At 43.6% G+C, this 26,408-nt stretch overlaps 1 protein-coding gene across 1 annotated transcript in view; it reads left to right on the top strand.

Annotated features, from left to right (window-relative positions):
- Positions 1 to 219: 219 nt before the first annotated feature.
- Positions 220 to 26,408, top strand: part of LOC124038482 (inward rectifier potassium channel 16-like) — a 52,475-nt gene continuing 26,286 nt past the window's right edge. Inside the window, exon 1 of the mRNA XM_046354415.1 lies at positions 220 to 318. The gene's annotated coding sequence lies outside the window, so the exon portion shown is untranslated. The remainder of the gene's footprint in view (positions 319 to 26,408) is intronic.

Genomic DNA, 26,408 nt, shown 5'->3' with positions numbered 1-26,408 from the left:
TTTTTTAATAAATAAAAAAACTTGAATGAGTAGGTGTACTAAATCCTTTGACCCGATAGTGTATTTCAAATATATCAAAAATACTGCCCAACTCTGGGTATATAAAAAATATCCCTTGAAGGGGACACCAGTCACACGGAGATGGACTTTAAACCCAAATATGCCCTCAGATCAGTCATTGTTGAAGTGACTTTTAATGTACTACGAGTGTTTCCATCAGTATTTATATCACTTTCAGTCATCTCCGGAAAATAGTTGTCTGTGTGGCTACTGGACTATAGTCTCAACCTAGCAGTTCACTGGCCCAGCCGATGAACAGTAAGTGGTACAGTTTATCATCTCTTTCTTTGTTGAAATGATCTTTACAGTCTGGGCATTTACAGTGCTGGCTGTGGTTGTGGAGTGGGATGAGTAAACCATGAAAGTACATATCTAGTGACATTGCAGCCTAAAAATGTTTCAAGGGGCTCTTTGCAGTTTTGGGTGTCAAAAACTAGTCAATACTATTTACTCTCCGAAGAGAGTAATTTATGGAGTAATTTCTGGACACTCACATGCAAATTGACAGACATCGATGAGCATAGTGTCATGCAGGTGAACGAGGACCCAAACGCGACTTAACAGAAACAGAGTTTATTAATGTTCAAAACGGAATAACAGAAATCCTCTAGATTGTAGAGGGGAAAACAACTGGAGAAGCGGCCACAGACTGCAGGTCGCTTCGGGTAGGCGCAGGCCGTAGTCGACTGAGACACCTGCTCACACGCAGCGTCTGATGAAGGCACAAAACACGACAGGACAGGGTGATACACAATCACGGCAAAAACACGACAGGACAGGGCGAAACGCAATCACAGCATGGTGAATACAATACAAGGAACCGACGGCACAGGAACGGATCACAAAGGAATAAATAGGGACTCTAATCAGGGGAAAGGATCGGGAACAGGTGTGGGAAGACTAAATGATGATTAGGGGAATAGGAACAGCTGGGAGCAGGAACGGAACGATAGAGAGAAGAGAGAGCGAGAGAGTGAGAGAGGGAGGGGGAGAGAGAGGGATAGGAGGGAAAGAACCAAATAAGACCAGCAGAGGGAAACGAATAGCATGGGGAGCACAGGGACAAGACATGATAATAAATGACAAACATGACAGTACCCCCACTCACCGAGCGCCTCCTGGCGCTCTCGAGGAGGAACACTGGCAGCAACGGAGGAAATCATAGATCAAACGGTCCAGCACGTCCCGAGAAAGAACCCAACTCCTCTCCTCAGGACCGTAACGAAAAACGATAAAAAGGGAAACTAGGGTACTACTCTAAAAAAAAAAATGAGAACTAGGGACAGACTGAGACACAGCAAGGGCAGGGACAAGAACAGGAGAGATGCGATGGCAGGGAACAGACTGAGACCCAGCAAGACCAGGAGCAGAAGCAGAAAAAAATTACCAGACTTCTTCTGCGCGCAGTCTGAACACGCAGCCACGAAACGGCGCGTGTCACGCTCCTGAGTCGGCCACCAAAAGCGCTGGCGAATAGACGCAAGAGTGCCTCGAACACCGGGATGACCAGCTAACTTGGCAGAGTGAGCCCACTGAAGAACAGCCAGACGAGTGGAAACAGGAACGAAAAGGAGGTTACTAGGACAAGCGCGCGGCGACGCAGTGTGCGTGAGTGCTTGCTTAACCTGTCTTTCAATTCCCAGACTGTCAACCCGACAACACGCCCATAAGGAAGAATCCCCTCGGGATCAGTAGAAGCCACAGAAGAACTAAACAGACGGGATAAGGCATCAGGCTTGGTGTTCTTGCTACCCGGACGGTAAGAAATCACAAACTCGAAACGAGCGAAAAACAACGCCCAACGAGCTTGACGGGCATTAAGTCGTTTGGCAGAACGGATGTACTCAAGGTTCTTATGGTCTGTCCAAACGACAAAAGGAACGGTCGCCCCCTCCAACCACTGTCGCCATTCGCCTAGGGCTAAGCGGATGGCGAGCAGTTCACGGTTACCCACATCATAGTTGCGCTCAGATGGCGACAGGCGATGAGAAAAATAAGCGCACGGATGAACCTTATCGTCAGACTGGAAGCGCTGGGATAGAATGGCTCCCACGCCTACCTCTGAAGCGTCAACCTCGACAATGAATTGTCTAGTGACGTCAGGAGTAACGAGGATAGGAGCGGACGTAAAACGTTCTTTTAGAAGATCAAAAGCTCCCTGGGCGGAACCGGACCACTTAAAACACGTCTTGACAGAAGTAAGAGCTGTGAGAGGGGCAGCAACTTGACCGAAATTACGAATGAAACGCCGATAGAAATTAGCGAAACCTAAAAAGCGCTGCAACTCGACACGTGACCTTGGAACGGGCCAATCACTGACAGCTTGGACCTTAGCGGAATCCATCTGAATGCCTTCAGCGGAAATAACGGAACCGAGAAAAGTAACGGAGGAGACATGAAAAGAGCACTTCTCAGCCTTTACGTAGAGACAATTCTCTAAAAGGCGCTGTAGGACACGTCGAACGTGCTGAACATGAATCTCGAGTGACGGAGAAAAAATCAGGATATCGTCAAGATAGACAAAAACAAAAATGTTCAGCATGTCTCTCAGAACATCATTAACTAATGCCTGAAAAACAGCTGGCGCATTGGCGAGACCGAACGGCAGAACCCGGTACTCAAAATGCCCTAACGGAGTGTTAAACGCCGTTTTCCACTCGTCCCCCTCTCTGATGCGCACGAGATGGTAAGCGTTACGAAGGTCCAACTTAGTAAAGCACCTGGCTCCCTGCAGAATCTCGAAGGCTGATGACATAAGGGGAAGCGGATAACGATTCTTAACCGTTATGTCATTCAGCCTCGATAATCCACGCAGGGGCGCAGAGTACCGTCCTTCTTCTTAACAAAAAGAACCCCGCCCCGGCCGGAGAAGAAGAAGGCACTATGGTACCGGCGTCAAGAGACACAGACAAATAATCCTCGAGAGCCTTACGTTCGGGAGCCGACAGAGAGTATAGTCTACCTCGAGGAGGCGTGGTCCCTGGAAGGAGATCAATACTACAATCATACGACCGGTGAGGAGGAAGGGAGTTGGCTCGGGACCGACTGAAGACCGTGCGCAGATCATGATATTCCTCCGGCACTCCTGTCAAATCGCCAGGTTCCTCCTGAGAAGTAGGGAGAGAAGAAACGGGAGGGATGGCAGACATTAAACACTTCACATGACAAGAAACGTTCCAGGATAGGATAGAATTACTAGACCAATTAATAGAAGGATTATGACATACTAGCCAGGGATGACCCAAAACAACAGGTGTAAACGGTGAACGGAAAATCAAAAAGAAATAGTCTCACTGTGGTTACCAGATACTGTGAGAGTTAAAGGTAGTGTCTCAAATTTGATACTGGGAAGATGACTACCATCTAAGGCAAACATGGGCGTAGGCTTGTCTAACGGTCTGAAAGGAATGTTATGTTTCCGAACCCATGCTTCGTCCATGAAACAACCCTCAGCCCCAGAGTCAATCAAGGCACTGCATGTAGCACCCGAACCGGTCCAGCGTAGATGGACCGACATAGTAGTACAAGATCTAGATGAAGGGACCTGAGTAGTAGCGCTCACCAGTAGCCCTCCGCTTACTGATGGGCTCTGGCCTCTTACTGGACATGAATTAACAAAATGTCCAGCAACTCCGCAATAGAGGCACAGGCGGTTGGTGATCCTCCGTTCCCTCTCCTTAGTCGAGATGCGAATCCCTCCCAGCTGCATGGGCTCAGTCTCAAAGCCAGAGGAGGGAGATGGTTGCGATGCGGAGCAGGGAAACACCGTTGATGCGAGCTCTCTTCCACGAGCCCGGTGACGAAGATCTACCCGTCGTTCTATGCGGATGGCGAGAGCAATCAAAGAGTCCACATCTGAAGGAACCTCCCGGGAGAGAATCTCATCCTTAACCACTGCGTGGAGTCCCTCCAGAAAACGAGCGAGCAGCGCCGGCTCGTTCCACTCGCTAGAGGCAGCAAGAGTGCGAAACTCAATGGAATAATCCGTTATGGACCGTTCACCTTGGCATAAGGAAGCCAGGGCCCTAGAAGCCTCCCCACCAAAAACTGAACGGTCAAAAACCCGAATCATCTCCTCTTTAAAGTTCTGGAACTTGTTAGAGCAATCAGCCCTTGCCTCCCAGATAGCTGTGCCCCATTCTCGAGCCCGGCCAGTAAGGAGTGAAATGACGTAAGCAACTCGAGCTCTCTCTCTAGAGTATGTGTTGGGTTGGAGAGAGAACACAATCTCACACTGCGTGAGAAAGGAGCGGCACTCAGTGGGCTGCCCGGAGTAGCAAGGTGGGTTATTAACCCTAGGTTCTGGAGGCTCGGCAGGCCAGGAAGTAACAGGTGGCACGAGACGTAGACTCTGGAACTGTCCAGAGAGGTCGGAAACCTGAGCGGCCAGGTTCTCCACGGCATGGCGAGCAGCAGACAATTCCTGCTCGTGTCTGCCGAGCATGGCTCCTTGGATCTTGACGGCAGTGTAAACAGCGTCTGAAGTCGCTGGGTCCATTCCTTGGTCGGTTCCTTCTGTCATGCAGGTGAACGAGGACCCAAACGCGACTTAACAGAAACAGAGTTTATTAATGTTCAAAACGGAATAACAGAAATCCTCTAGATTGTAGAGGGGAAAACAACTGGAGAAGCGGCCACAGACTGCAGGTCGCTTCGGGTAGGCGCAGGCCGTAGTCGACTGAGACACCTGCTCACACGCAGCGTCTGATGAAGGCACAAAACACGACAGGACAGGGTGATACACAATCACGGCAAAAACACGACAGGACAGGGCGAAACGCAATCACAGCATGGTGAATACAATACAAGGAACCGACGGCACAGGAACGGATCACAAAGGAATAAATAGGGACTCTAATCAGGGGAAAGGATCGGGAACAGGTGTGGGAAGACTAAATGATGATTAGGGGAATAGGAACAGCTGGGAGCAGGAACGGAACGATAGAGAGAAGAGAGAGCGAGAGAGTGAGAGAGGGAGGGGGAGAGAGAGGGATAGGAGGGAAAGAACCAAATAAGACCAGCAGAGGGAAACGAATAGCATGGGGAGCACAGGGACAAGACATGATAATAAATGACAAACATGACACATAGTCTCATGTTTGCCTCTCTTGCTCTGATACATCTGTAGACATCACTGTTTGTGACACTATCACCAGTCTGGCTGTCTTGGTAGCACTTTAGAATAACTTTTCATTGATTTGCCACTAATAGATCATTTGTAGGGCATGTGTTCTGTCTTTTTCTTTCTTGCGCTGTCTCTCCATATAAAAAAAAAACATTGTTTGTGAATGAGCAACAGGGTGAGCGTCATGCCTCATCAGGCAGTCTAAACAACGCCGCACAGCGCTGCGTTCCTAACTGATCACTGAGTTGGCTGCATGTCACAGACCTTTGAATACTATTTCCAGCAGCATATCACCCTGCATCCCACTGATGGCTTGCTTCTGAAGCTAAGCAGACTGGGTCCTGGTCAGTGCCTGAATGGGAGACCAGATGCTGCTGGAAGTGGTGATGGGGGGCCAGTAGAGAGCACTGCTTAAAGGATATAGCAACACCCCGGTGAAGGGGACATTGTGTAGGGTGCTGTTTTTTGGAAAGGACTTTAAAATGGATGTGACTCCCTGTGGTCTCTAGAGATCCCATGTCACTTATCGTAAGAGTAGGGATTTTAAACCTGGTGTCCTGACTAAATTCCCAATCTGTCCCGCATACCATCATGGCCTCCTAAACATCGCCGACTTCCAATTGACACATTCATCCTCTCTCCTCCCTCCTGTAACTTTTGCTTGCTGTCAAATTGTGCTCCACACAGCCTTTTCCCACATGGACAAAAGGAACAGCTATGTGAGAATGCTGTTCATTGACTAACCTCAGCGTTCAATACCGTAAGTGCCCACAAAGCTCATCACTAAACCAAGGACCCTTGGAATAAACACTTCCCTTTGCAACTGGATCCTGGACTTCCTGCATGCCAAGCACATCTCTAACACCATCATTAGACACAAGCATGGTAGAACTGATCAACGATGAGATACCTATAGGGACCTGGCAGTGTGGTGCCAGGACAACAACCTCTCCCTCAACGTGAGCTGATCGTGGACTACAGGAAAAAGAGAGCCGAACATGCCCCCATTCACATCGATGGGCTGTAGTGGAGCGGGTCGAGAGTTTCAAGTTCCAAACTATGATGGTCCAAACACACCAAGACAGCGGTGAAGAGGGCACGACAACAACTTTTCCCCCTCAAGAGACTGAAAAGATTTGCCATGGGTCCCCAGATCCTCAAAAAGTTCTACTGCTGCACCATCGAAAGCATCCTGACCGGTTGCATCACCGATGGTATTGCAACTGCTCGGCATCCGACCGTAAGGCGCTACAGAGGGTAGTGCGTAAGGCCCAGTACGTCACTGGGGCCAAGCTTCTTGACATCCAGGACCTATATACTGTCAAAGACTCCAGCCACCCAAGACTATTCTCGCTGTTCCGCACGGAAAGAGGTACCAGAGCGCCAAGTCTAGGTCCAAAAGGCTCCTTAACAGGTTCTACCCCGAAGCCATAAGACTGCTGAACAATTAATCAAATGGCCACCTGGACTATTTATATTGACCCCCTCCCTTTTGTACGCTGCTGCTACTCACTGTTTATTATCTATGCATAGTCACTTCACCCCCACCTACATATACAAATTACCTCGACAAACCTGTACCCCCACACATTGACTCGGTACAGGTTAGTCGAGGTCATTTGTATATGTAGGTGGGGGTGAAATGACTATGCATAGATAATAAACAGTGAGTAGCAGCAGTGTACACATTGACTTTGACACTGTATATAGTCTCATTATCATTATTTTGTGTTACATATTATTTAAAAAATGTACTTACATTTTTTAATAAATATTTTCTTAACTCTATTTCTTGAACTGTATTGTTGGTTAAGGGCTCGTAACTAACCATTTCACGGTAAGGTTGTATTCGGCACATAATATTTGGTTTGATTTGATAAAAGATCATATTTTCTCAGTTAACTTACCTGGTAAAAATGAGTTTTAATAAATAATATTCATAATAAATACATTTAATGTTTGCTTTAGCCTACCTGCTCTTCTGCAACCATTATATTAGTTCCATTGCACCAGACAAGCTCAATCAAGCCCAGATACAGTATTTGAAATTATTTTGAATACTATTTGAACCCAGGTCTGGTGTGTTATTAATGAGTATTCTCATCCACCACCACATAAATGAAAACAATACCCTGAGCTCTGCTCTGACTTAACTGCATGGATGGAAAGCTCTCTCTCTCATCATAACAATCTCATGAAGAATTTCTAGTTCATGCTAAATTACGTAGCATACTTTTTCAAAGTGTTCTGTGAATCTGCTGATTAGGGCTCTGTCCCAAATGGCACCTTATTTCCTGATATTTTTAATTTGGGCCCTGGTCATATGTAGTGCACTATATAGAGAATAGAGTGCAATTTGGGTCATATACTTAGGGGTCGTTCCAATTTGTCTAAACCAAGCTGGTACACTCCAAAGCCACAGAGACACTTAGAGTGAATGGTATTTTTAGTACAGCTGGGTCTGGAATCAGATCAGTTCAATTAAAGTATTTCCAAAATAGAGAGGGAGAGAGAAAAAAAGTGGTGAAACTATTTTCGCCCGCTGCAACCAAACCGTTTACACAAACATTATGCACAGATGAAAGATCAGGATATGAAAATGTTGATCATATTTCTTCACACGACATTCTAAGAATAATAACTACTCAATGATGTAATATGTGTAAAAAAAATAAGATGGAAAGAAAATGTAAAACGAAATTAGACAAACTCAAGAGACAAGTTTGAACCCAAGAGCGGGCCGGCCTTTTCAATTCAATTTCAATAACTGTGACAACACAGCCCCAGTCTTTTATTGAGGTGCAGAAGAAGCTCTTTATACCTATATCCAACGGCCAGTAAACAGCAGTGCAAATGGATCTAGGAAATAGTGTTTTGTTGGTCAATTGCAGGCACTTAGATTTTATAGGTTCAAACTCTTAAGGGTGGCACCCATAAAGTCAAGTGTTTACAAACCTTTTAAAACACATCATTTGTGATTAGAGTTAAATAGGTTAATATAGTTTAAGTTGTTTGTTTAATTGTTGTTTATTAAATGCACTGTTAACCAAGAGGCTTTGAAATGAGCGCTGTTAGGCATACATTAATGACTTAATTCACCTGGTGATGTAAAGTACTCGGACTACATTTTACAATACTATTACATAATGAATCATATGGTTACAATCAATGTTATTGATGGTTGTTGTTGGATGGAATAAATACAGACAAGAAACAGAAAACAAAACAATGGAAGCAAGATGTAATAGAAGAACAAAACAGCAGGTACGAGATGTGAAACGCAACAGAACACAAAAGAAAACAGAAGCCTCAGAAGCAGAAGCTTAAACGTAAACTTTTTTGAATGTAGCACCTTTGTTGACGTAGTTGCACGTAATTGCACATGGACAAAAGGATACATGTTTAGCTGTTCACATTAGTTCACACCTGGCACATTTAGCCCTATCCTAACCTCATCAAGTGGCATTGATTATTTCCTGTAAAAATTCTCCATCAACCTGTCCAAGATCTTAAACCTTTTTATCACCAAACCAATGTAATTTCATAAGATGGGTCAACTCAGCCACCAGAGGAATATATATTTAAACCTCCAAATTCAAGGTTTACTTTTGTTCCACTTTACTTGGTCTGTCTCAAGTGCAGAGTGCAAATATTGCGTGATCATTGCTTCCTTTAGGTCATCTTAAGACAAATCTCGTGTTCGCATATATCACTCAAATGTTTGCTTATCCGTTTATCATGCATCCATGTGCTTTTACTGAGAAAAAGTACATCAGCTGTCTCAATATGTCTCCCGATGTTGTTAATAAAGATAACAAACAACAGGGGACCTAAAATTGATCCTTGTGGCACACCTGAGAACAACTCCACGGTGTCCAACTTCGAACCAGTTTAACACACTGTGTTTGATTTGACATGTAGTTCACAAACCACTCCAGAGCATGACCAGTAATCTCAACACACTTTAATCTCTACACCAAGACAGTAGTCCAAATTGTCAAACACCTTTGGCAAGTCTATGAATACAGACACACAATGCAGCTTTCTATCCAGGGCGCAGTGAACATCATTCAAAACCTTCAACATTGCTGTGACAGGGCTATGGCAAGACTTGAAACCTAATTGTATACCACTCAAATTGTTTTCCTGGAGGTAGGCCTTAAACTGCTTATTCAATAGGGACTCCAATACCTTTGTCAGAACAGACAACTTAGATATGGGCCGATAGTTATACAGTAGAGTGGGATCTCCTTGCAAAAGAGGTAGGACAAATGCTGATTTCTACAACCTGGGGATTACAATGCATTCTAGGTTGAGGTTTAAAGTGCATGTTACAGGGGGAGCAATGGTGTCTGCAGATAATTGTGTTAAGCAGGGGTCTACCTCATCAGGGCCACGGATTTTTAAACATTAATTGCTTTTAGGGCTCTACGCAACTCTGAGACATAAAAGGGCAAGAAGGAAAACCTGGAGGAGTTCTAGGGAGTGTCAGGCAATTTCAAAGGAAGATCATGTTGACCTTCAAGCCAATTAAATAATCTGCCTGCATCAAGAAAATTTTATTAAAAGAGTTCAGAATATAGGTAATATTAGTTACCACCTGTGAGTCAACCAAGATTTGTTTAGGGAGCTGTGCATTTTTAAAATTATTATTCAGATGATCTTCTTTTGGACTGGGGGGCAGTATTGAGTAGCTTGGATAAAAAGATGCCCAGAGTAAACTGCCTGCTACTCAGGCCCAAAAGCTAGAATATGCATATTATAAGTAGATTTTGATAGAAAACACTCTGAAAATTCTAAAACTGTTTGAATGATGTCTGTGAGTATAACATACCTCATATGGCAGGAAAATACCTGAGAAATCATGAAGTGGGAAATCTGAGGTTTGTAGTTTTTCAAGTCATTGCCTATCGAATATACAGTGTCTATGGGGTCATATTGCACTTCCTAAGGCTTCCACTAGATGTCAACCGTCTTTAGAACCTTGTCTGGCAGAGTGCCATGAGCTGATCACGCGTGCGTTCGTGAGAGGTAGCTGCATTCCATTGAATTTCTAAAGACAAAAGTAATTAACATTATTGAAGATTTATGTTAAAAACATCCTAAAGATTGATTCTGTACATCGTTTGAAATGTTTCTACGAACTGTAATATAACTTTTTTGACATTTTGTCTGAGCAAGTGATCGCGCATTATGCATTTTGGATTACTGGGTTATACGTGTGAACAAAAAGGAGATATTTGGACATAAATGATGGACTTTATCGAACAAAACAAATGTTTATTGTGGAACTGCGATTCCTGGGACTGCATTCTGATCAAGGTCATCAAAGGTTAGTGAATATTTATAACGCTATTTCTGACTTTTCTGACACTCCTTCTTTGGAAAATGGCTGGATGTTTTTCTGTGACTCGCGCTGACCAAACAGAATCGCAAGGTGTGCTTTCGCCGTAAAGCCTTTTTGAAATCTGACACAGCGGTTGCATTAAGGAGAAGTTTATCTATATTTCCATACATAAGACATCTTTTATCGATGTTTATTATGAGTATTTCTGTAATTTGATGTGGCTCTCTGCACTTTCAACGGATGTTTGTTTGAGACAATGCATTTCTGATCATAACACACCAATTTCAAATGAGGTTTTTGGACATAAAGATGAACTTTATCGAACAAAGTCCTGTGAGTGCCATCTGATGAAGATCATCAAAGGTTAGTGATTAATTTAATCTCTATATCTCATTTTTGTGAGCCTTCTCCTTGGCTGGAAAATGGCTGTATGGTTTTCTGTGACTAGGTGCTGACCTAACATAATCGTTTGGTGTGTTTCTGCCATAAAGCCTATTTGAAATTGGCGCTGTGGCTGGATTTCCAAGAAGTTCATCTTTAAAATGGTGTAAAATACTTGTATGTTTGAGGAATTTTAATTATGGGATTTCTGTTGTTTTGAATTTGGCGTCCTGCAATTTCACTGGCTGTTGACCAGGTGGGACGCTACTGTTCCACATATCCCAGAGAAGTTATCAGCAGTAGACCACACCCTTATTTAGAAGGTGATTAAAAGCCATCCAAACATCAGCGGAATAAGCTACATGCTCTAGATGTTCATTCATGTTTCTCAAACCTCAAATTTCGAAGTTGTTGCCAAACGTCTCATTTCAAAGTGTCAAATGTTAAGTTTAGGCATTAACTCCACATTTTTAAGGTTTTAGTTAAGTCTAGGTGTTAAAAAACTGTCTGTGCCTTTGAGTAAGTTGCTTATCCCTAATCGCTATGGATAAGAGCATCTGCTAAATGACTAAACTATAAACTCTGAATTCTTAAGGTTAGGCATTAATGCCTAAGGGTTAAGGTTTGGGATAGGCTTAACCCTTGTGTAGTCTTAATATTCTATATACTCCACTTGTCCTAATGAGAAAAAATTACTCGCCTTCACTAAACCCCTAAAATAAAGCAGCTTAATTGAAATTTAAACCACCAATCTTTTTTTGCATGAAGAAACAGCCGGGTTTCCCCTCTTCACAATGTAGAAAGACTGCATTTAATCAGTGGACACAACTTGTTTTTATTACAACACACCTGTCATAATTGTTTTCTTTACTAAAGTAGAGGTTTAGTATTATTATTGCGAAATGTACTGCATAGGTGTAAACATATATTTTTTAGCGAGACATAGCACTTGTATAACCTAAGAATGTAACAGAAATGTGCATAAAGTAGTTTTTAATACATTTTATTGAAGGGAAACAAAGTGATTTTTGGGCAACATAGTGATATATTCTACAATGTACAATGACGAATTCAACTACAAAATACTAGTCTTCTCCCATGTTTTTAACCATTGTCCCCACCCACAAGGTGTATAAACAACAATAATAAATAGGAATAAAATAAGATAATAGATACAAAAAAAAACATGAAGACCATAAATCAATCAACTCTAATTAGCACAGTTAGGACAGTATGCAAGTATGGACATTGCAAATATATTTCTCACATTTGCAGCAAATCAAATCAAATGTATTTATATAGCCCTTGTACATCAGCTGATATCTCAAAGTGCTGTATAGAAACCCAGCCTAAAACCCCAAACAGCAAGCAATGCAGGTGTAGAAGCACAGTGGCTAGGAAAAACTCCCTAGAAAGGCCAAAACCTAGGTAGAAACCTAGAGAGGAACCAGGCTATGTGGGGTGGCCAGTCCTCTTCTGCCTGTGCCGGTTGGAGATTATAACAGAACATGGCCAAGATGTTCAAATGTTCATAAATGACCAGCATGGTCCAATAATAATAAGGCAGAACAGTTGAAACTGGAGCAGCAACACGGCCAGGTCGACTGGGGACTGGGGACAGCAAGGAGTCATGATGTCAGGTAGTCCTGAGGCATGGTCCTAGGGCTCAGGTCCTCCGAGAGAGAGAAAGAAAGAGAGAAAGAGAGAATTAGAGAGAGCACACTTAAATTCACACAGGACACCGAATAAGACAGGAGAAGTACTCCAGATATAACAAACTGACCCTAGCCCCCCGACACATAAACTACTGCAGCATAAATACTGGAGGCTGAGACAGGAGGGGTCAGGAGACACTGTGGCCCCATCCGAGGACATTTCCCAAAGGAAAAACATCAACCAATTTCTAAAGATTGTTGACATCCAGTGGAAGCAATAGGAATAGCAGGCAACTGCCTTAGAATTCTAGATTCCCAATGAAAACTCATTGAAAAGAGAGTGACCTCATAAAAATGTTTTCCTGGATTGTTGTCCTCTGGGTTTCGCCTGCCAAATAAGTTCTGTTATACACACATACATCATTCAAACAGTTTTAGAAACATCAGAGTGTTCTCTATCCAAATCTACTAATAATATGCATATCCTACCTTCTGTGCCTGAGTGGCAGGCAGTTTACTTTGAGCACACCTTTCATCCAGATGTGAAAATAGTGCCCCCTAGCCTTAAGAAGTTTTAACACTCCGCCATCCTACAATCTAAGATAGATGCCCTCAATCTCAAACAAGTTATCATGGAACCTACCAGGTACAACCATAAATCCGTAAACATGGCATCCTCATAGATATCATCCTGATCAACCTGCCCTATAAATACACCTCTGCTGTTTTCAACCAGGATGACTCTTTTGAAAAAAGAGCGGTTATCAATGTTTGGCCCATAGATATTTAGTAGAGTTACTATGGTAGAGTGGATTTCTCCTATTACGATCACATACTGACCCTCTTCATCCACAATAGTGGTTTTATGTAGAAAGGGAATTCCTTTCCGTACCAGAATCGCAGTGCCTCTCGTTTTGGCAGAGAAGTTAGAGTGATACACCTGCCCCACCCACCTACACTTAAGTGAGAGTTATTTTTCAGATGGGTTTCTTGAAAAATATAATATCAGACGAGAGTGCTAGGACCTTGCCTCCCTTAATTGGTTCGTTTAAACCCATTCCAGGAGGTGAATGTAAGCCCCGCCCTCCTCTCGTTTGTAGTTCCTATGGTGGCCTGCATAACATGTAACTCAATAAAAAGGAAAGAAAGCGCACCAAATCATCACGATCAGCATACGTAGCACCTACACCCGAGCAGTATCCAACCCCCCCCCCCTGCAAGCACCTTCACTTCCCACCCTGTTCCCCAACACTTACCATCCCCCCATCAACCCACATTTAACAGGCATGCACAAACAGGAGAGAAAAAAAGGAAAAATAATAAACACATTGTCTGGCCGATGCCAAAGAAGCACGGCGCGACCTCGAACAAGAGGTAAAACAAAAATAAAATCCCAACTATACGTTCACCTCTCACTATCCTAGAACTTCTACTAACATATGAACTGAGGAGGCTCCCGTGAATAAAGTGTTCAGTTAGCATCTAATAAACCGAAACAGAATAAGTTGCAACTTAAACATATTGCGCATTTAAGCATAATCCTGGGTCAATCCCAGAGATAAGCAAGATATGGCCTCACAAGATTATATTGCTAAGCACTGCCGGTCAAAACATAAACCATCCGCAACCGACATAGTCAGCCGTACCTTTACATACTGTGGGTCAGGAGATCGGAACAAGGATTTGCTAAATTAAACGTATCCCCAATAAAAAAATATTAAAAAAATATAAAATAAAAAATAAAAATAAAAATATATATACATACATACATACACACACAGAACTAACTTACGCGATGCATACAATCCCTCCCCCGCCCTCCCTTCTGCAATTCCGAACACGATTTTCTTGCTCCTACCATCTTATAGGCAGAAACTCAAACAGGTTATATACCAGTGACTAGAACCATTCAACGCTGAACTGAACAATCGGAATCCACGCTTAAAGATTGTTTTGACCACACAGACTGGGATATGTTTCAACCTCAGGGAGCAACATCGATCTATATGCTGACTTGGTGAGTGAGTTGATAAAGAAGTGCATTGGACACGTTGTAGCCACTGTGACTATTAGAACCTAGCCTAACCAGTAACTGTAGATGGATAGCGGCATTTGTGCAAAACTGAAATGGCGAACCATCGCATTTAACCATGAAAAGAGGTCTGGGAATATGGCTGAATATAAAAAGTGTAGTTATTCCCTGAACAAGGAAATCAAACAAGCTAAATGCCAGTACACAGATAAAGTGGAGTGGCAATTCAACGGCTCAGACATGAGACGTCACGGACAACGACATCACGCTTCCAGACAAACTTAATAACCTTCTTTGCCCGCTTTGAGGATAATACAGTGCCACCGTCGTGGGCCGCTAAGGACTGCGCCCCCTCCTCTCCTTCTCCCTGGCCACGTGAGCAAAACATTTAAATGTGTTAACCCTCACAAGGCTGCTGGCCCAGACCGCATCCATAGCCGCGTCCTCAGACCATGCGCAGACCAGCTGGCTTGTGTGTTTACGGATATATTCAATCGCTCCCTATCCCAGTCTGCTGTCCCCACATGCTTCAAGATGGCCACCATTGTTCTTGTACCCAAAAGGCAAAGATAACTGAACTAAATGACTACCGCCCCTTAGCATTCACTTCTGTGATCATGGAGTGCTTTGATAGACTCGCCAAGGATCAAATCACCTCCTCCTTACCGGCCTAGACCCACCTCAGTTTGCATACCACCGCAAAAGGTCCACAGACGATGCAATCGCCATCACACTGCATACTGCCCTATCCTATCTGGACAAGAGGAATCCCTACAGATGAAGTCGGATGTTTACATACACCTTAGCCAAATACATTTAAACTCAGTTTTTCACAATTCCTGACATTTCATCCACTTAAAGACTCCCTGTCTTAGGTCAGTTAGGATCACCACTTTATTTTAAGAATGTTAAATATCAGAATAATAGTAGAGAGAATGAATGATTTCAGCTTTTGTTTCTTTCACTACATTCCCAGTGGCTCAGAAGTTTACATAAAATCAATTAGTATGTGGTTGCATTGCCTTTAAATTGTTTAACTTGGGTCGAACATTTCAGGTAGCCTTCCACAAGCTTCCCACAATAAGTTGGGTAGATTTTGGCCCATTCTTCCTGACAGAGCTGGTGTAACTCAGTCAGGTTTGTAGGCCTCCTTGCTCGCACACGCTTTTTCAGTTCTGCTCACACATTTTATATAGGTTTAAGGTCGGGGCTTTGTGATGGTCACTCCAATACTTTTACTTTATTGTCCTTAAGTCATTTGCCACAACTTTGGAAGTTTGCTTGCAGTCATTGTCCATTTGTAAGAACCATTTGCAAACAATCTTTACCTTCCTGACTGATGTCTTGAGATGTTGCTTCAATATATCCACATAATTGTCCTCCTTCATGATGCCACCTATTTTGTGAAGTGCACCAGTCCCTCCTGCAGCAGAGCACCCCCACAGCATGACGCTGCCACCCCCGTGCTTCACGGTTGGGGTGGTGTTCTTCGGCTTGAAAGCCACCCGATTTTCCTCCAAACATAACGATGGTCATTATGGCCACAGTTCTATTTTTGTTTCATCAGACCAGAGGACATTTCTCCAAAAAGTACGATCTTGTACCGTAGTCTGATTTTTTTATGGCGGTTTTGGAGCAGTGGCTTCTTCCTTGCTGAGCGGCCTTTCGGGTAATGTCGATATAGGACTCATTTTACTGTGGATATAGATATTTTTGTACCTGTTTCCTCCAGCATCTTCACAAGGTCCTTCACAAAGGTGTTCTGGGATTGATTTTCACTTTTCGCACCAAAGTGCGTTCATCTCTAGGAGACAGAACGCGTCTCCTTCCTGAGCGGTATGACGGCTGCGTGGTCCCATGGTGTTTATACTTTGGTACTATTGTTTGTACAGATGAACGTGGTACCTTCAGGCATTTGGAAATTGCTCCCAAGGATGAACCAGATTTGTGGAGGTCTACAATTGTTTTCTGAAGTCTTGGCTGATTTCTTTTGATTTTCCCGTGATGTCAAGCAAAAAGGCACTGAGTTTAAAGGTAGGCCTTGAAATACATCCACAGGTACACCTCTGATTGACTCAAATGGATGTTGATTAGCCTATCAGAAGCTTCTAAAGCCATGACATCATTTTCTGGAATTTTTCAAGCTGTTTAAAGGCACAGTCAACTTAGTGTATGTAAACTTCTGACCCATTGGAATTGTGATACAGTGAATTATAAGTGAAATAATCTGTCTGTAAACAATTGTTGGAAAAATTACTTGTGTCATGCACAAAGTAGATGTGCTAACAGACTTGCCAAAACTATAGTTTGTTAACAAGACAATTGTTGAGTGGTTGAAAACTCGTTTTAATGACTCCAACATAAGTGTATGTAAACTTCCGACTTCAACTGTAAGTAAAAATGCTGTTCATTGACTACAGCTCAGCATTCAACACCATAGTTCCCTCCAAGCTCGTCATCAAGCTGGAGGCCCTGGGTCTCAACCCCGCACTTTGCAATTGGGTCCTGGACTTATTGACTGGCTGCCCCCATTTGGTGAAGGTAGGAAACAACATCTCCACTTCCATGACCCTCAACACTGGGGCCCCACAAGGGTGCATGCTCAGCCCCCTCCTGTATTCCCTGTTCACCCACAACTGCATGGCCATGCACGCCTCCAACTCAATCATCAAGTTTGCAGACAACACAACAGTAGTGGACTTGATTACCAACAACGACAAGACAGCCTACAGGGAGGAGGTGAGAGCACTCAGAGTGTGGTGTCAGGAAAACAATGTCAACAAAACAAATGAGATGATCGTGGACTTCAGGAAACAGCAGAGGGAGCACCCCCCTATCCACATCGAAGGGACAGCTGTGGAGAAGGTGAAAAGCTTCATGTTCCTCAGTGTACACATCACAGACAAACTGAAATGGTCCACACACACAGACAGTGTGGTGAAGAAGGTTCCAACAGCACCTCTTCAACCTCAGGAGGCAGAAGAAATTTGGCTTGTCACCCAAAACGCTGACAAACTTTTACAGACGCACAATCGAGATCATCCTGTTGGGCTGTATCATGGCCAGGTACGGAAACTGCACCGCCCTCAACCACAAGGCTCTCCAGATGGTGGTGTGGGCTGCACAACACATCACCAGGGGAAATCTACCTGCCCTCCATGACACCTACAGCACCCTATGTCACAGGAAGGCCAAAAAGATCATCAAGGACAACAACCACCCAAGCCACTGCCTGTTTACACAGCTACCATCCAGAAGGTGAGGTCAGGACAGGTTCATCAAAGCTGGGACCGAGACACAGAAGATGTTTTCAATCTCAAGGCCATCAGACTGCTAAACAGCAATCACTATCTCCGAGAGGCTGCTGCCTATATTGAGAACCAATCACTGGCCAATTTAGAAAATGGATCACCAGTCACTTTCAACAATGCCACTTTAAATAATGGCACTTTAATAACGTTTACAAATATTAGATTACTGATATCATATGAATAAATATGTATATAACATCTATTGCACCTTGCCTATGACACTTGGCCATTGCTCATCCATATATTTTGATATATCATTCACCCCTTTAGTTTTGTGTGTATTAGGTAGTTGTTAGGAAATTGTTAGATTACTTGTTAGATATTACTGCACTGTCAGAACTAGAAGCACAAGCATTTCGCTACACTCTTATTAACATTTACTAACCATGTGTATGTGACCAATAAAATTTGATTTGATTTGATTTTTTGTGTGTCTGCTCATGTGTGTGTGTGTGTGTGTGTGTGTGTGTGTGTGTGTGTGTGTGTGTGTGTGTGTGTGTGTGTGTGTGTGTGTGTGTGTGTGTGTGTGTGTGTGTGTGTGTGTGTGTGTGTGTGTGAAGCAAAACATCTGTATGTATAAAAATAACACAGAGATCTTGGGTGTCAATTATTTCTGTTGGCATGCAGTGTAATGTACTCCAGAGAGCAGCCTTGATGGAGCCATTGATGTGCCAGCAGGAGGAGAGAATATTCTCATACTGACTGGGCCACAGCCTTTTTACAGCACATACAGTCGTAGAGAACACCTCAACATCATGTGGATCAAAGAGAACACAAAGATAGTGTACGTCCTCAGAAGCAAAGGGCATCAACGGGAGGCATAGCCAAACTTCTTTCTCTCCTAATGTTTAACACATGGGTAAAGCTAGTGACCTGCAGTGAACCAGAACTAGTACAGACAGTGTAAACATTAGTGAGGGTGGCCGACAAGCCTCCTGCTACAACCAGGCATGTTTATTTTTGTGTTTATTTGTTTGTTTGATTGTTCAGGTTCTTAGAAATGGGGGTTCTTTCTGAGTCATTTCAGACCAAATACCTTGAAGACACCCACCTGTTGAACATCCACCCACCTGTTGAAACACATCCACCTGTTGAACACCCACACACTAGTTGAACACCCAACAGACACCTGTTAAAGAAACACCCAACTGTTGAAGACACACCCACCCGTTGAAGACACACCTACTTGTTGAAGGCAAATAGAGTGGGGGAAAGTTAATTATGAGACTACAAGACTCTTTCAAAAACTTATCCACAGGCAAAATGAACATCTAGAAGCAAACCTTATTGGACACACACTCTTTTAGCTATGGTTCATCATAGGAAAATAAAAATAAGAACAAATAATAAGAAAACCATACAATAAATTCTATAGACGCAAATAGATGGAATTAAACTGGTGGCTAGAAAAGAGGTCTGTAGGAGATGCAACAGAGGATACAGTATAGTGGTTTTAAGTACAAACATTGTAAAAAAGGATATTGCCTTTAGACTGAACAAAATGCACATTTTATGAAACCACGTCATGGAATATGAAACACTACTACATATATTAAAGCTAACAAAATGTTGTATATTGTGGTATAAAGGAGAGGAGTTGAATGGAGGTCCACATTATTTAGTAGCCTAAATCCAATATTACTACATTAAAAATCATAACAACTTCTTCATCCAATCTAGGCCAATACACAAGGACATTCATAAAAACACAATATATACATACTGTAGGTCTATGTTTTGCATGGAGAGTTACAGGAGAGTGGATGAGAGGGAGGAGAGGGGAGAAGAGAAGAGGGAGGAAAGGAGAGGAGGGGGAGGAGATTAGCACTCAGCAGTCTGCTATTCATGTATTCTATGAATCTCTTTTTTGAAAACAAATTATTTCTACTTCCTGGAAATTAGGTGATTTTTAAAAATTGTTCTTCAGACCCCCCGCGAACGCACACAAACTCATGCACGCACACACAGACACTTCGTCTCTCAGAATATGAAATCATGCCCAAAAAATTGGCAGTGTTACACAGACACACATATTCTCAGACAGACACCCACAGGAATCTGTCTGAGGGCCTTCTACTGAGTTACAACAAGGAAAATAAAACAACTAATCATGTACAGAGAAACATGATATGTCTCGCTTTTCTCTTCTCAAATGTTTTCAAGAGGTGTTAAACAACTTGTGCAGCTTTGTTTGTCTCTCCCTTTTAAGCGAGCACATGGAATTATATTACTTGGCTAAACTCATTCAAATCCCCCACCAAGCTCACCTTAAACCTCAGAGGTCTCCCACGGGGGCCATTGACAAAAAGTGTCCCATCCATGTCTCTAAGGCGTTGCAATGAGATCATGTTGCTCTTATCCTCTATACAACTGGGGTGAAGATGGGTGTCAGATTCTGGTGACCATTGAAATCCATTTCCTATGTCGACCACAGCAACCAAGCCAATACTTGGGTCGTTCCACTTATAGAGTGCATTTTATGTCTTTGTGACATTGTGTGTGCATTTTCATAAAACACTACATATAACAGTTTGATCACGTATAGGTAACTGACTAAATAAACACAACACTGGAGTAAATGAGGGGTACAAAGTCCACACTGGTGTGGTTCCTGAGTGAATTAAGCAAGTAACATCCCATCATGCTTAGGGTCATGTATAAAAATGCCCAGTTGCCGATTATTTTGGCTACCATGGCTAGAAGAAGAGATCTTAGTGACTTTGAAAGAGAGGCCTCGTGTGCGCTAGCGCGTCGACCCAACTGAACACTTATGGGACATTCTGGCACCTGAAACACCACATTCCTCCAATAGAGTTCCAGAGCAAGGCGCATTGAACCTGTTCTGGCAGCTCTTGGTGGCCCACAACCATATTAAACTTTTACAGTGACATTTAGTGTATCTGACTGTTTCTGAAGGAAACCTGTAAACAGATCATTTGAATTCAGTAATGTTTTGCGTTATCTTTTTCCTGAACCTAAATCTGCTGCACAGCCTGCACATTTGTATACATAGTTTAATATGTCTACTCAAACAAATGAAAACTACAGTGGTAGCCTCTGCATTTCAAGGCAAAATATCAGCTGTTAAATTTGAATGTATATTATAAACTGCGCTCCCTTATAAAAAGAACCCACCATGGCCAGAAAAGGTGGGCTGAATTTAGTCTGCAATGAGTTATGAAAATATGTATTATGTTAATAAATTGACTATAGGTTACTTTATACATTTGACATTACAGTAGACTATTTAGACATAGACGAAGAGAGAAAAGGTTAACCATCTGTTTTAGCGATAAACTGCTCTCTGGATCAGATCACATGGAGTCAAATAGTTGAAATAGCTTATCTATTTACTACTGTGAAGTGAGTCCAATTAAATCAGAGATGAGATGTTGTAGGCTGTAAGCTAGTTCGCTGGTATGAAAATATCAGTCAGAAAAAGTGAGGAATGTATTCTGCAATGATCATGGGAATTAAGTAAATAATAGGAAATACTGTATTTTCACTCTTCTTACTAATGGCAAATGATTGCATTTTGTTATTATATTTAGACCTATTTGTTGTTTTGCTGTGAATACGCGTCATGATATCCCCCATTTGCACAAAATACTAGGCTACTGGCAATGCAATAATTCAACCACTAAAAACTGTGCGTGCGCATGGGAAGCTAAGCACACGGGAAGTTAAGCACATTCTCACATCAAGTTCAGTTTTTATAAATGACAACTTTTTGTGTGAAAACTGGTACATGCATGTTTTACTGCGTATTAAGAAATTAGGCACCCGAGGGGTATCCTGCGTAGCAAGCAACATCTACTCAGGGATTTCTAAAGCTAACCAGCTTCAGCTAACCATACCACTTTCGAAATTGCTCGTCAGCCTGCCGCTAACTCTAGCAGGGTTATAACTACAAGTGCTTGTCGCACATGGCTAGTTGAACGACAAACTCTTCAGCCACGTTCAAGGTCCTAAACGATATCATAACCGCCATCGATAAGAGACATTACTGTGCAGCCGTGTTCATCGACCTGGCCAAGGCTTTCGACTCTGTCAATCAACACATTCTTATCGGCAGACTCAACAACCTTGGTTTCTCAAATGATTGCCTCGCCTGGTTCACCAACTGGTTCACCAACTACTTCTCTAATAGAGTTCAGTGTGTCAAATCGCAGGGCCTGTTGTCCAGACCTCTGGCAGTCTCTATGGGGGTGCCACAGTGTTCAATTCTCGTGCCGACTCTCTTCTCTGTATACATCAATGATGTTGCTCTTGCTGCTGGTGATTCTCTGATCCACCTCTACGCAGACGACACCATTCTCTATACCTCTGGCCCTTCTTTGGACACTGTGTTAACTCACCTCCAGACGAGCTTCAATGCCATACAACTCTCCTTCCGTGGCCGTGCATGCTCTTCAAACGATTGCTGCCCGCTCCTGCCTGCCCGTCCAGCATCACTACACTGGACGGTTCTGACTTAGAATATGTGGACAACTACAAATACTTAGGTGTCTGTTTAGACTGTAAACTCTCCTTCCAGACTCACATTAAGCATCTCCAATCCAAAATTAAATCTAGAATTGGCTTCCTATTTCGCAAACAAAGCATCCTTCACCCATGTTGCCAAACATACCCTCATAAAACTGACCATCCTACCGATCCTCGACTTCGGCAATGTAATTTACAAAATAGCCTCCAACACTCTACTCAACAAATGGGATGCAGTCTATCACAGTGCCATCCGTTTAGTAACCAAAGCCCATATACTACCCACCACTGCGACCTGTACGCTCTCGTTGGCTGGCCCTCACTTCATACTCGTCTCCAAACCCACTGGCTCCAGGTCATCTACAAGTCTCTGCTAGGTAAAGCGCCGCCTTATCTCAGCTCACTGGTCACCATAGCAGCACCCACCAGTAGCATGCGCACCAACAGGCATATCTCACTGGTTACCCCCAAAGCCAATTCTTCCTTTGGTTTCCTTTCTTCCAGTTCTCTGCTTCCAATTACTGGAAGGAACTGCAAAAATCACTGAAGCTGGAGACTTAATCTCTCCTCCACATTGAGCCATGGGAGATTTACATGCATACTATTAATGTAAGCTCTCCGTGTACATTTAAGGTTCAGGCATGCTGCCCTGTTCTGAGCCAATTGTAATTTTCCGAGGTCCCTCTTTGTGGCACCTGACCACAAGACAGTAGTCCAGGTATGACAACACTAGAGCCTGTAGGACCTGCCTTGTTGATTGTGTTGTTAAAAAGGCAGAGCAGCTCTTTATTATGGATAGACTTCTCCAAATCTTAGCTACTGTTGTATCAACATGTTTGGACCATAACAGTTTACAATCCAGGGTTACTCCAAGCAGTTCAGTCACCTCAGACTTGCTCAATTTCCACATTATTTATTAAAATATTTAGTTGAGGTTTAGGGTTTAGTGAATGATTTGTCACAAATACAAGGCTTTTAGTTTATGAAATATTTAGGACTAACTAATTCTTTGCCACCCATTCTGAAACTATCTGCAGCTCTTTGTTAAGTGTTGCAGTGATTACACTCACTGTAGTTGTTGAGCTGTATAGTGTTGAGTCATCTGCATACATAGACACACTGGTTTTACTCAAGGCCAGTGGCATATCATTAGTAAAGACTGAAAAAAGTAAGGGGTATAGACAGCTGCCCTGGGGAGTTCCTGATTCTACCTGGATTATGTTTGAGAGTTTTCCATTAAAGAACACCCTCTGGAAAATATTTATCCACAATATAGCAGTGGGTATAAAGCCATAACACATACGTTTTCCATCAGCAGACTATGGTCGATAATGTCAAAAGCCGCACTGGCATGTCATGCCTGGTTGTTAATCTTGCCAATGAAACAATAATTAAAGTAACTGGCAATATCAGTGAGTTATTTGATGAATGAGCCATCTGATTCAATGAATGATGGAGCTGAGTTAGATTTTTGCCCAAAATTATTTATTTAAGGTGCTCCAAAGCTTTTTACTATCATTCTTCATATCATTTATCTTTGTTTCATAGATTAGTTTCAGTACAATTTGCAGTACATTTGCGTAGTGTGTTACCAATTGTTTTCTTTGTGACTTTGTGGTTTTTCCTTTGAGAAATTAAGAAGTAACACTGTTCAGTTAAGAGATGCAGCGTGGTGGTTACTCATGACTTTAATGGAAAAAGTGACACATGAAATAACTATACAAAATACAAAAACAACAAACGGAACGTGAAACCTAATTACAGTTGACTGGCAGATCTGGTAGAATCAGGTTGACTGGCAGATCTAGAAGATCATGGCTGACTGGCAGATCTAGCTGCTCTATGCAGACTGGCAGATCTGGAAGAGACTGGTTGACTGGCAGATCTGGAAGAATCTGGTTGACTGGCAGATCTAGAAGATCATGGCTGACTGGTGTATCTAGCTGCTCTATGCAGGATGACAGCTCCTTTCAGACTGACAGCTCTATGCAGACTGGCAGCTCTGGCTGCTTTATGCAGACTGACAGCTCTGGCTGCTTCATCCAGACTGACAGCTCTGACTGCTCCATGCAGGCTGACAGCACCCTGCAGACTGGCAGCTCCTTGCAGACTGACAGCTCCTTGCAGACTGGCAGCTCTTTACAGACTGACAGCTCTGGCTGCTTCATGCACACTGACAGCTCTGACTGCTCCATGCAGACTGACAGCTCTGACTGCTCCATGCAGGCTGACAGCACCCTGCAGACTGGCAGCTCCTTTCAGACTGGCAGCTCCTTGCAGACTGACAGCTCCTTGCAGACTGACAGCTCCTTGCAGACCGGCAGCTCTTTGCAGACTGACAGCTCTGGTTGCTTCATGCAGACTGACAACACCTTGCAGACTGACAGCTCCCTGCAGACTGGCAGCTCAGGCTGCTCCGAACAGGCAGGAGGCTCTGGCAGCGCTGTAGAGGAGGAAGGCTCTGATAGCACTGAACAGGCGGGAGACTCCGACAGCGCAGGAGGGAAGGAAGGCTCTGATAGCGCTGAACAGACAGGAGACTCCGGTAGCGCAGGAGAGGAGAAAGGCTCCGACAGCGCTGGAGAGGCGGGAGACTCCGACAGCACAGGAGAGGCGAGGCGCACTGTAAACCTGGTGCGTGGTGCTGGAAATGGTGCTACAGGATCGAGGACACGCACAGGAAGCCTGGTGCGGGGAGCTGATACCGGAGGACTGGTGTGTGGAGGTGGCTCTGGATAGACCGGACCGTGCAGGCGCACTGGAGCTCTTGAGCACCGAGCCTGCCCAACCTTACTTGGCTCGATGCCCACTCTAGCCCTGCCAATACAAAGGGCTGGTATGTGCCGTGCCGGGCTATGCACCCGCACTGGAAACACCTTGCGCTCCATAGCATAACACGGTGTCTGCCCGGTCTCTCTAGCCCACCGGTAAGCACAGGGAGTTTGTGCAGGTCTCCTACCTGGCATAGCCATACTCCCTTTAATCCCCTCCCCCCCAATAATTTTTTTGGGCTGCTTTTCGGGCTTCCATCCGCGTCGCCGTGCTGCCTCCTCATACCAGCGGCTCTCCGTTTTAGCCGCCTCTAGTTCCTCCTTGGGGCGGCGATATTCTCCAGGCTGAACCCTGGGTCCTTTTCCGTCTAATATCTCCTCCCAAGACCAGAAGTCCTTATATCGCTGCTCCTCACAATTAACAGGGAGAGTAGGCTCAGGTCTGACTTTCGGGTTTCGCTCTGCGCCGCCGTGTCTTTCTTTTAGACTACATTCTCCTATAGCCCTCTTCGCACTGCTCCAGAGAATCCCAGGCGGGCTCCGGCATTCTCTCTGGGTCGGCCGCCCACCTGTCTATTTCTTCCCACGTCGTATACTCCAAGCATCTGCTGTCCATAACGTCCTCCCTTCGCTGCTGCCTGTTAACACGCTGCTCGGTCCGAGTGTTGGGTGATTCTGTAACGTCGTTCTTCGTTTGTAGAAAGAGAGTCGGACCGAAATGCAGCGTGGTGGTTACTCATGGCTTTAATGGAAAAAGTGACACATGAAATAACTATACAAAATACAAAAACAACAAAAGGAAGGTGAAACCTAATTACAGCCTATCTGGTGAAACTACACAGAGACAGGAACAATCACCCACGAAATACACAGTGAAACCCCGGCTACCTAAATACGGTTCCCAATCAGAGACAACGAGAATCACCTGACTCTGATTGAGAACCGCCTCAGGCAGCCAAGCCTATACAACACCCCTACTCAGCCACAATCCCAAATACTACAAACCCCAATACGAAAATACAATATATAAACCCATGTCACACCCTGGCCTGACCAAATATATAACGAAAACACAAAATACAATGACCAAGGCGTGACAGATAACAGCTCTATAAATATTATTTTGTGGTGCCCGACTCTCTAGTTAATTACATTTTCATGGTTAGTTCAATCAGGTGATATTAATTGCGGAGAAATGATTTTATAGAATAGCATGTCATATCACTTAATCCGGCATACCC

This window comes from Oncorhynchus gorbuscha, linkage group LG06, assembly GCF_021184085.1.
Source record: "Oncorhynchus gorbuscha isolate QuinsamMale2020 ecotype Even-year linkage group LG06, OgorEven_v1.0, whole genome shotgun sequence".
In the NCBI taxonomy this organism is placed as follows: Eukaryota; Metazoa; Chordata; class Actinopteri; order Salmoniformes; family Salmonidae; genus Oncorhynchus; species Oncorhynchus gorbuscha.
The sequence above is the reverse complement of the archived record's forward strand: the minus strand, read 5'-3'. Positions and strand labels throughout refer to the sequence as shown.